The following is a 10,180-nucleotide window of genomic DNA, read 5'->3' on the forward strand; positions in this document are numbered from 1 at the left end:
GACAGACCCACAGGGAAGCCTGTTAGATAAACACAGAGGGAGTATACCAGCTCACACCCCAGCACCTCTTTCAGTACTGAAAACAAATCTCAGATGACAGCGCTGTTCATAAAATGGGTTCATAGCACCAATTTTCTGTGCCCCCCCCCCCCTTTGCTCCCTGTTACTTGTTCAGGCGAGTGGAGGTCCGTGCCAGCGTTCTCTGCCACCTCTGAAAATGGCGCTGGTAAGCTGTGAGGGCTAAGCCACGCCCCCTCACTGGCGCGCTGTAGTCCCGCTCAAAATCTCAATATTTATACTGGCGGGGGTTATAATTTAGTGCCTAGGCACTTATAATGTATATGCTTTTGCCAGTTAGCCTCCAGTAACATGCTGCCCAGGGTGCCCCCCCCCTGCACCCTGCAAGTGCCGTTGTTAGTGTGTGTGGGAGCATGGCGCTCAGCGCGACCGCTGCGCGGTACCTCGTTACTGAAGTCTTCTGCCGTCACTGAAGTCTTCTGTACTTCTGTATACTTACCCGGCTACTTTCTTCTGGCTTCTGTGAGGGGGTTGACGGCGCGGCTCCGGGAACAAGCAGCTAGGCGCACCAAGTGATCGAACCCTCTAGAGCTAATGGTGTCCAGTAGCCTAAGAAGCAGGGCCTTTAACTCAGAAGAAGTAGGTCTGCTTCTCTTCCCTCAGTCCCACGATGCAGGGAGCCTGTAGCCAGCAGGTCTCCCTGAAAATAACAAACCTAACAAAAGTCTTTTCAGAGAAACTCAGGAGAGCTCCCCTAGTGTGTGTCCAGTCTCTCTGGGCACATAATCTAACTGAGGTCTGGAGGAGGGGCATAGAGGGAGGAGCCAGTTCACACCCATTCAAAATCTTATAGTGTGCCCATGTCTCCTGCGGATCCCGTCTATACCCCATGGTCCTTTTGGAGTCCCCAGCATCCTCTAGGACGTAAGAGAAAATAATATTTTCCAGGGCCAGACAGTCTCTAATAATAACTCGAAACCTATGTATCAAAACTTGCGTGAATATCCAGTAGCGCACAGCTTCTGCTAATCTTTATGCTGTAAGTGTTGAGTGGTTTCAGAAAGAAGCAGCATACAGTAGCTGTTACATTTCCTCCCCTACAGTACAAACTCCATGTGATTCAACTACATCACTGGAAAGCAGTATATTAGCTTAACAAACAGAATGACATTGTCAGGATTGGGTGGCATTCTAATACTCACAGCATATGCCACTTTGTATAAGCAGGGTATTCTATTTCTCTAAGTCTCCGTATATCCAAATTTCTTGGCAATTTTTTCCACGCAGCATACTATGGAATTTGCTAGCGCTAGATAAATAACGGTTATAAATAAATAAAACAGATGAAAAAAGAAGACACCAAAATGAAATGACAGAATAACATATGTCATTGCACATTGCAGTTGTTACATTTCCTCTGGGTATGAGATTTTACGGCTCCTGTGACTCCAGGACATACAGTAAGACATACTAGGTATGCAAAAGAGATCATTACTGTGCAATCACCAAACCACTGTTATCTAGAAACCAAAGGATTTTGTTTTTTTAAATAAAAACATTGGAAATGAAGGCCCATCCCCCACAGATCCCCTGCTGATTGTGGAAGTTATAGCATCATGTGAATTACTTGTTTCAAACAGAACACCTGGAGAATGTTGTCATCATCTATAATTTATGAAACATATGAAACTTACAAAACTTCAGATTAATGAAGAGGTTGATTTAATTTTTTAACCCACAAGGTAAAATAAAGTCTTTTCTAAGTATCTGCATGAAAAAATTACCATCAGAATTTAACAATTGAGATAAATTACTGATTAATCATAGAGTAAGTCATCTTATAAGCCACTGCCACATAAACACCTCCAGATACTGTATTTTATTGCCAAATGTATTTATAGTTTTAGCGTGACACTTGTAAAATAGCTAAGAAAATAAATGTATCACTGTCAGATTATTTTAGCCCCATACATGATGCTGGTCCAGTCTCATAGCAGCCACTGTAGCACTCTACTCGATCTCTGTAAGGCAAGTTAACAAATAAATTGACCCCTTAATGACATAAAATATGAATCACAAATGTGACTGAGCAAAGCAGGATAGGGGCTAAAAAAGAAGCAGCTGTTTGTATTTCGTGATGTCCAGTGTGAGTTTGGATGAACACCTGCTGGTGTTATCACACTGGATTATTTAAAATCACTTCCTCATCTAATTTTCTGAGAAACAATAAGGCTAGTTACTTGGATGGCGGTCATTAGGTCGCCATGAGTTAGGTTGACATACATTGGGTCGACCACGTTTGGTCGACATGATCACTATGTCGACGTGGTCATTAGGTCAATATGTACTAGGTCGACATGGAAAAGGGTCGACATGCGTTTTTCACAATTTTATTCATTTTTTTTTACCTTTTTCATACTTAACGATCCACATGGACTACAACTGGGAATGATAACCTGTGCCGAGCGCCGCTGTAGCGGAGCGAGGCACTGTGCCCGAAGCATGGCGAGCGAAGGGGTCACGGTGCACTAACTGGGGTTCCCCGTCACTTTTAGAAGAAAATGACACGGGAAAAAACCATGACGGTGGACTGCACGGCCTGGAGGTGGGGCCAGTGGGAGCGAAATAAATTCATTTTTTCCCCTCAAAATTCTACACACAATACCCCATAATGACAACATGAAAAAAGTTTTTTTGAGGTTTTTGCTAATTTATTAAAAATAAAAAACTAAGAAATCACATGTACATAAGTATCCACAGCCTTTGCTCAATACTTTGTTGATGCACCTTTGGCAACAATTACAGCCTCAAGTCTTTTTGACTATGATGCCACAAGCTTGGCACACCTATATTTGAGCTGTTTTGCCTATTCCTCTTTGCAGCACCTCTCAAGCTCCATCAGGTTGGAAGGGAAGCGTTGGTGCACAGCCATTTTCAGATCTCTCCGGAGATGTTCAATCGGATTCAAGTATGCGCTCTGGCTGGGCCACTCAAGGACATTCACAGAGTTGTCCTGAAGCCACTCCTTTGATATATTGGCTGTGTGCTTAGGGACGTTGTCCTGCTGAAAGTTTTACCGTCACCCCAGTCTGAGTTCAAGAGTGCTCTGGAGCAGGTTTTCATGTCTCTGTACATTGCTGCATTCATCTTTCCCTCTATCCTGACTAGTCTCCCAGTTCCTGCCGCTGAAAAACATCCCCACAGCATGATGCTGCCACCACCATGCTTCACTGTAGGGATGGTACTGGCCTGGTGATGAGTGGTGCCTGGTTTCCTCCAAACATGACGTCTGGCATTCACGCCAAAGAGTTCAATCTTTGTCTCAACAGCTCAGAGAATTTTGTTTCTCAAGGTCTGAGAGTCCTTCAGATGCATTTTGGCAAACTTCAGACAGGCTGCCAAGTGCTTTTTACTAAGGAGTGGCTTCCGTCTGGCCACTCTACCATACACGCCTGATTGGTGGATTGCTGCAGAGATGGTTTTCCTTCTGGAAAGTTCTCCTCTCTCCACAGAGGAATGCTGTAGCTCTGACAGAGTGACCATCAGGTTCTTGGTCACCTCCCTGACTAGGGCCCTTCTCCCCCGATCGCTCAGTTTAGATGGCCGGCCAGCTCTAGGAAGAGTCCTGGTGGTTCCGAACTTCTTCCATTTATAGATGATGGAGGCTACTGTGCTCATTGGGACCTTTAAAGCAGCAGATATTTTTCTGTACCCTTCCTTAGATTTGTGCCTCAAGAGAATCCTGTCTCGGAGGTTTACAGACAATTCCTTGACTTCATGCTTGGTTTGTGCTCAGACATGCACTGTCAAGTGTGGGACCTTATATAGACAAGGGTTTGCCTTTCCAAATCATGTCCAATCAACTGAATTTACCACAGGTGGACTCCAATTAAGCTGCAGGAACATCTCAAGGATGATTAGTGGAAACAGGATGTACCTGAGATCATTTTTGAGCTTCATGGCAAAGGCTGTGAATACTTATGTACATGTGATTTCTTAGTTTTTATTTTTAACAAATTAGCAAAAACCTCAAAAAAACTTTTTTCATGTTGTCATCATGGGGTATTGTGTGTAGAATTTTGAGGGAAAAAATTAATTTATTTCATTTTGGAATAAGGCTGTAACATAACAAAATGTGGAAAAAGTGAAACGCTGTGAATACTTTCCGGATGCCCTGTACATGTTTATATATGTGAAATAATATATATCTAATTTATTTATTAACGGTTTCTTATACAGCACAGCAAATTCCGTTGCACATACACACATACATATATACATACCTCCCAACATGGGCCCTCATTCCGAGTTGTTCGCTCGTTCTTTTCCTTCGCATCGGTGCGATTTTCCGCTAACTGCGCATGCGCAATGTTCGCACTGCGGCTGCGCCAAGTAAATTTGCTAAGAAGTTTGGTATTTTACTCACGGCATTACGAGGTTTTTTCTTCGTTCTGGTGATCGTAGTGTGATTGACAGGAAGTGGGTGTTTCTGGGCGGAAACTGGCCGTTTTATGGGAGTGTGTGAAAAAACGCTGCCGTTTCTGGGAAAAACGCGGGAGGGGCTGGAGAAACGGGGGAGTGTCTGGGCGAACGCTGGATGTGTTTGTGATGTCAAACCAGGAATGACAAGCACTGAACTGATCGCACTGGAAGAGTAAGTCTGGAGCTACTCAGAAACTGCAAAGAAAAATCTTTTCGCAATATTGCGAATACTTCGTTCGCAATTCTGCTAAGCTAAGATTCACTCCCAGAGGGCAGCGGCTTAGCGTGTGCACTGCTGCGAAAAGCGGCTAGCGAGCGAACAACTCGGAATGAGGGCCCTGACCCTCTCCAGGAGGGACACAATGCTCTGCTTCTGGACTTTCTTAATTTGTGATTGCCAGCACCTGTTTTGAACAGGTAAATTAATAAAGAAAGGTGTTACAGCACAGGTGATGGCAATCATAAATTAAGAGGGAAGTCCAGGAGCAGAGCATTCTGTCCCTCCTGGAGGGGATCATGTTGGGAGGTATGAATATACTGTATATATAAAATTTGAGGGGGCCCCGGAGATATCGCTGTACTGGGCCCTAAGATTTCTGTTGCCGGCATTGCTATTACTAACATGTGTGAGGGTTGATTTTTAAACAGTCATGCTTTATATCAGGTGCATGCAGCAATCAGAGCATTGGAGCAAGTCTGGGGAAGCAGCAGAAGATCCTAGAAACTGCCCTGGACATATATGTAGTATGTACACATTACAGTATTAATAATTAACCCTATAGATGGTCTATAGCAGAGTACCCCTAACAGTGCATGTTTTGCAGATCTCCTAGTTGGTGCAAACACGTGTATTAATTACTGGCTGACACATTTTAAGAGATCCACTGGTGTTGCTAATTAATTTATATGTAATACTGAGGAGAACTTTAAAACATGCAGCTATAGTAAAACTGTAATACAGATGGAGCCACACTTATCCAGTATGGCTCCATCACAGGCGTGCACTCCCAGCATGACTAGGTGATCCGTCCGCCTAGCCCCGCCGGGAGTGCACAGAGGCGCTCTCCCATTATTGTGGGACCGCACGGTCACACAGACGGGACCGCGCGGTCACACGGACGGAGAGGGAATGGGGCGCGTCTCCATTGCGGGCGTGTCCACCCGCCCGGACGGAGACGCTCTCCATCTGTATATACAATTGCAACCGGAACGCCCCACCCCTGTGTTTGCCTACAGTATGCTCTGCATACTGTACTGCTACGTTTCTTGTATATGCTAGGCTATGTGATAAAACTGTACTTAATATTTCTACTCAGGGGCACAGTCAAACATTATGGGACCCATATCATCATTTTTAAGGGGTCTAAGCTCCAGTGCTTCTACTACTTCTACTCATACTTGCCTACCTGACCCTCTCCATGAGGGAGAAAATGCTCTGTTCCTGGACTTTCCAGGTAATGTATGATTGCCATCACCTGTGGTGAAACACCTTTCTTATCAATTAACTAGCTCACCACAGGTGATGGCAATCATACATTACCAGTCATTGTATATTATTTTGTAGCCTTTTCCTCTCTTTTGTATATGTATAGATGTAGCCACGCTCACCACACCACCAGCGGCATGGCCGCATGGGCACTCATGGTGTGCCATGCCCCATGTATTTTCTTATGGCAGTGCATGCATGCATGCAAGCACGTCATAGTACATGGTCACCCTAGCTGCACCAGCTTTGCCGCGATTAGAACGCTGGGCGGCAAAGATGAGTGCAGCTACATCTGTATAACTTTGTGTTATTTTCTCAGACTTAGACATTCTCAAGCTTTTCTTCAGATTCACAGTATGATCAATGTTATTTGAATTAGGGGATCATTTCAGTGGCAAACGCAGGATTTGCATGGGGGGGGGGGGTTTCCAGAACTGGGCGGAGTTAATCACGGGAGTGGGGACTGAGGTGACCCAGTATATGCTGGGTCCATAAAACTAGGGTGTGTGTGTGTGTGTGTGTGTATATATATATATATATATATATATATATATACACTGTACATATATCTACACATATATATATATATATATATATATATATATACACACACATGTATATATTATATATATATATACACACACACATACACACACACACACACACACACACATATACATATTAAACATGCATACATATATATATATATATATATGTACAGTACACATATATATACATATATATATATATATATATCTATCATGTGTGTGTGTGTGTGTGTGTGTGTGTGTGTGTGTGTGTGTGTGTTTATATGTATGTATGTATATACATGTGTATATATGTATGCACATGGATATATATGTACTATAATTAAAATAAAGTAAACTTTTATTGCACTTACAAGTGCCACCAGGAAGACAGCAGGCTGCAGAGGACGCTAGACAGCCATTAATAATACTCATGCAGCTATTTAAAAAAAAAAAAATTTTTTTTTTTTTTAGTGGAGAGGGGTTTCTGGGTGCTCGGAAACCCCACCTGGGTGCGCCACTGCATTTATCCATAAAAGCTGATCTTTTTAATGATTCACACGTAGAGGTCACCTGAAAGTCAATATCTTTCATTTGAGAGAACTTGGAGCTTTAACAGCATAGGGGTTGAATACGTATGCAAGCAGTATTTTTAGTTTTTCTTTTAAATAATAATCTGCAAGCAAATAGTGATTTATGAGTTTGAAAATTTCTTTAAGATCCTACTGATTCACAATAAAATACTGTTTTTCTGGAACAATCTGTGTCATGTAATACAGACAACTGTATGTACTACTTAGGTGCTTGAATACTTTTGTAACGCACACATACTTTCTCTCTCTCTCTCTAGTCTATATATATATATATAGGCAAAATAGAGGGGCACTTAGCAGAGATTTGCACTTAAAAAATTGCACTGTTTAATTCATACTTATCAGCACGATAGCCATACCTCCCAACATGACCCTCTCCAGGAGGGACACAATGCTCTGCTTCTGGACTTCCCTCTTAATTTATAATTGCCAGCTCCAGGAAGTGAAACACCTTTCTTATCCATTAACCTGTTCAACACAGGTGTCGGCAATCATACATTAGGGAAAAAGTCCAGAAGCAGAGCATCGTGTCCCTCCTGGAGAGGGTCATGTTGGGAGGTATGCGATAGCACAGTTTATCAGTCAAATCCAAAGCGACGTTTCGATCCCATCAGGATGCACAACTTTACAACTCATGCAGCGTAAATCAGCTATCCAAATTAACCAGCAGCAAATGGATAATGCCTGACGGGCCCCTTAAAATACCCTCATAGAGCTCAAAAAATAAAAAATCTCTGCACCAATCGCAAAAAGCGATCGTACCATAATAGTAAAAATAGGATTTTAATACCTACCGGTAAATCCTTTTCTCTTAGTCCGTAGAGGATGCTGGGGACACCAAAAGAACCATGGGGTATAGACGGGATCTGCAGGAGACATGGCCGCTTTAAGACTTTCAAAAGGGGTATGCACTGGCTCCTCCCTTTATGCACCTCCTCCAGACTCCAGTTATAGCAGAGCTGGCCAAACCAGTCCTCGAGATCTAACAACAGTTCACATTTTCCAGACCACCTGGCTGGTACACAGGTGCAGTCATTACTTATTAAGATGTGCTGCATTCATTCCTAACTGACCATTCTACAGATCTCCAGGAGGCCTGGAAAACATGAACTGTTGGTAGATCTCGAGGACCGGTTTGGCCAGTCCTGAGTTATAGGAACTGTGCCCAGGGAGACGGACATATTTCGAGGAAAGGATTTATTGTTAAACTAAGGTGATATTCATACCAGCACACACCTCAAGCACGCTGCACAACTTGGTATTCAACAGAACACAAGCCAATGGCATAAACAATTTCAGCAACAGGCTGACTATAAACAGAACACAACAGGTGTGTAACCATAACTAATAACTGCAGATACAGTATGCACTGGGACGGGCGCACCGCATCCTCTACGGACTAAGAGAAGAGGATTTACCGGTAGGTATTAAAATCCTATTTTCTCATACGTCCTAGAGGATGCTGGGGACACCAAAAGAACCATGGGTTATACCAAAGCTCTAGAACGGGGGGGGGGGGAGAAGGGGAGTGCGGATGACTCTGCAGCACCGATTGACCAAATTTGAGGTCATCATCGGCCAAGGTATCAAACTTGTAAAACTTAGCAAAAGTGTTTGATCCCGACCAAGTAGCTGCTCGGCAAAGCTGTAACGCCGAGACTCCCCGGGCAGCCGCCCAGGACGAGCCCACCTTTCTAGTAGAATGGGCCTTCACCGATTTCGGTAATGGCAATCCTGCCGTGGAATGAGCACGCTGAATCGTACCGCAGATCCAGCGCACAATGTTGTTGGGAGCATACAGGACAAACAGAGCCTCTGTTCTCCTAATCTGAGCCATTCTGGCGACATAAATCTTCAAAGCTCTGACCACATCCAGAGACTTTGACTCAGCGAAGGCATCAGTAGCCACAAGCACAACAATAGGTTGGTCCATGTGGAAAGAGGAAACCACCTTCGGTAGAAATTGATGACATGTCCTCAATTCAGCTCTATCTTCATGGAAGATCAAATAAGGGCTCTTGTGAGACAAGGCCGCTAACTCAGACACCCGCCTTGCAGATGCCAAGGCCAACAGGATGACCACTTTCCAAGTGAGGAACTTCAACTCCACCTTCTGTAAAGGTTCAAACCAATGTGATCCCATGGTGCCACTGGAGGCACAAATGGAGGTTGGATGTGCAACATGCCTTTCACGAAAGTCTGAACTTCTGGAAGGGAGGCCAATTGTTTCTGAAATAAAACCGATAATGCTGAAATCTGTACCTTAATTGAGCCCAATTTTAGGCCCGCATCCACACCTGCTTGTAGAAAATGGAGAAAACGTCCTTACTGAAACTCTTTCGTAAGAGCCTTCTTGGATTCACACCAAGATACATATTTTCTCCAAATACGGTGGTAATGTTTAGACGTTACCCCTTTTCTGGCCTGAATAAGTCTGGGAATGACTTCACTGGGAATACCCTTACGGGCTAGGATTTGGTGCTCAACCGCCATGCTGTCAAACGTAGCCGCGGTAAGTCTGATACACGCACGGCCCCTATTGTAACAGGTCCTCGTGCAGAGGAAGAGGCCAGGGATCTCCTATGAGTAATTCCTGAAGATCTGGATACCAAGCCCTCCTTGGCCAGTCTAGAACAATGAGGATTGCCCGAATCTTTGTTCTTCTTATGATCTTTAGAACTTTTGGAATGAGAGGAAGTGGAGGGAATACATACAACGACTGAAACACCCACGGTGTCACCAGTGCATCCACTGCTATTGCTTGAGGGTCCCTTGACCTGGAACAAGATCTCTGAAGCTTCTTGTTGAGACGAGATGCTATCATGTCTACTTGAGGAACTCCCCAACGACTTGTCACCTCTGCGAAGACTTCTTGGTGGAGGCCCCATTCTCCTGGATGGAGATCGTGTCTGCTGAGGAAGTCTGCTTCCCAGTTGTCCACTCCTGGCATGAAGACCGCTGACAGAGCACTTGTATGCTTTTCCGCCCAGCGGAGAATCCTTGTGGCTTCTGCCATCGCCGCTCTACTTTTCGTTCCGCCCTGCAGAAGGCCGTTGTAAATGGCCCTTAACTCC

This window comes from Pseudophryne corroboree, chromosome 1 (genome assembly GCF_028390025.1).
Source record: "Pseudophryne corroboree isolate aPseCor3 chromosome 1, aPseCor3.hap2, whole genome shotgun sequence".
Lineage (NCBI taxonomy): Eukaryota > Metazoa > Chordata > Amphibia > Anura > Myobatrachidae > Pseudophryne > Pseudophryne corroboree.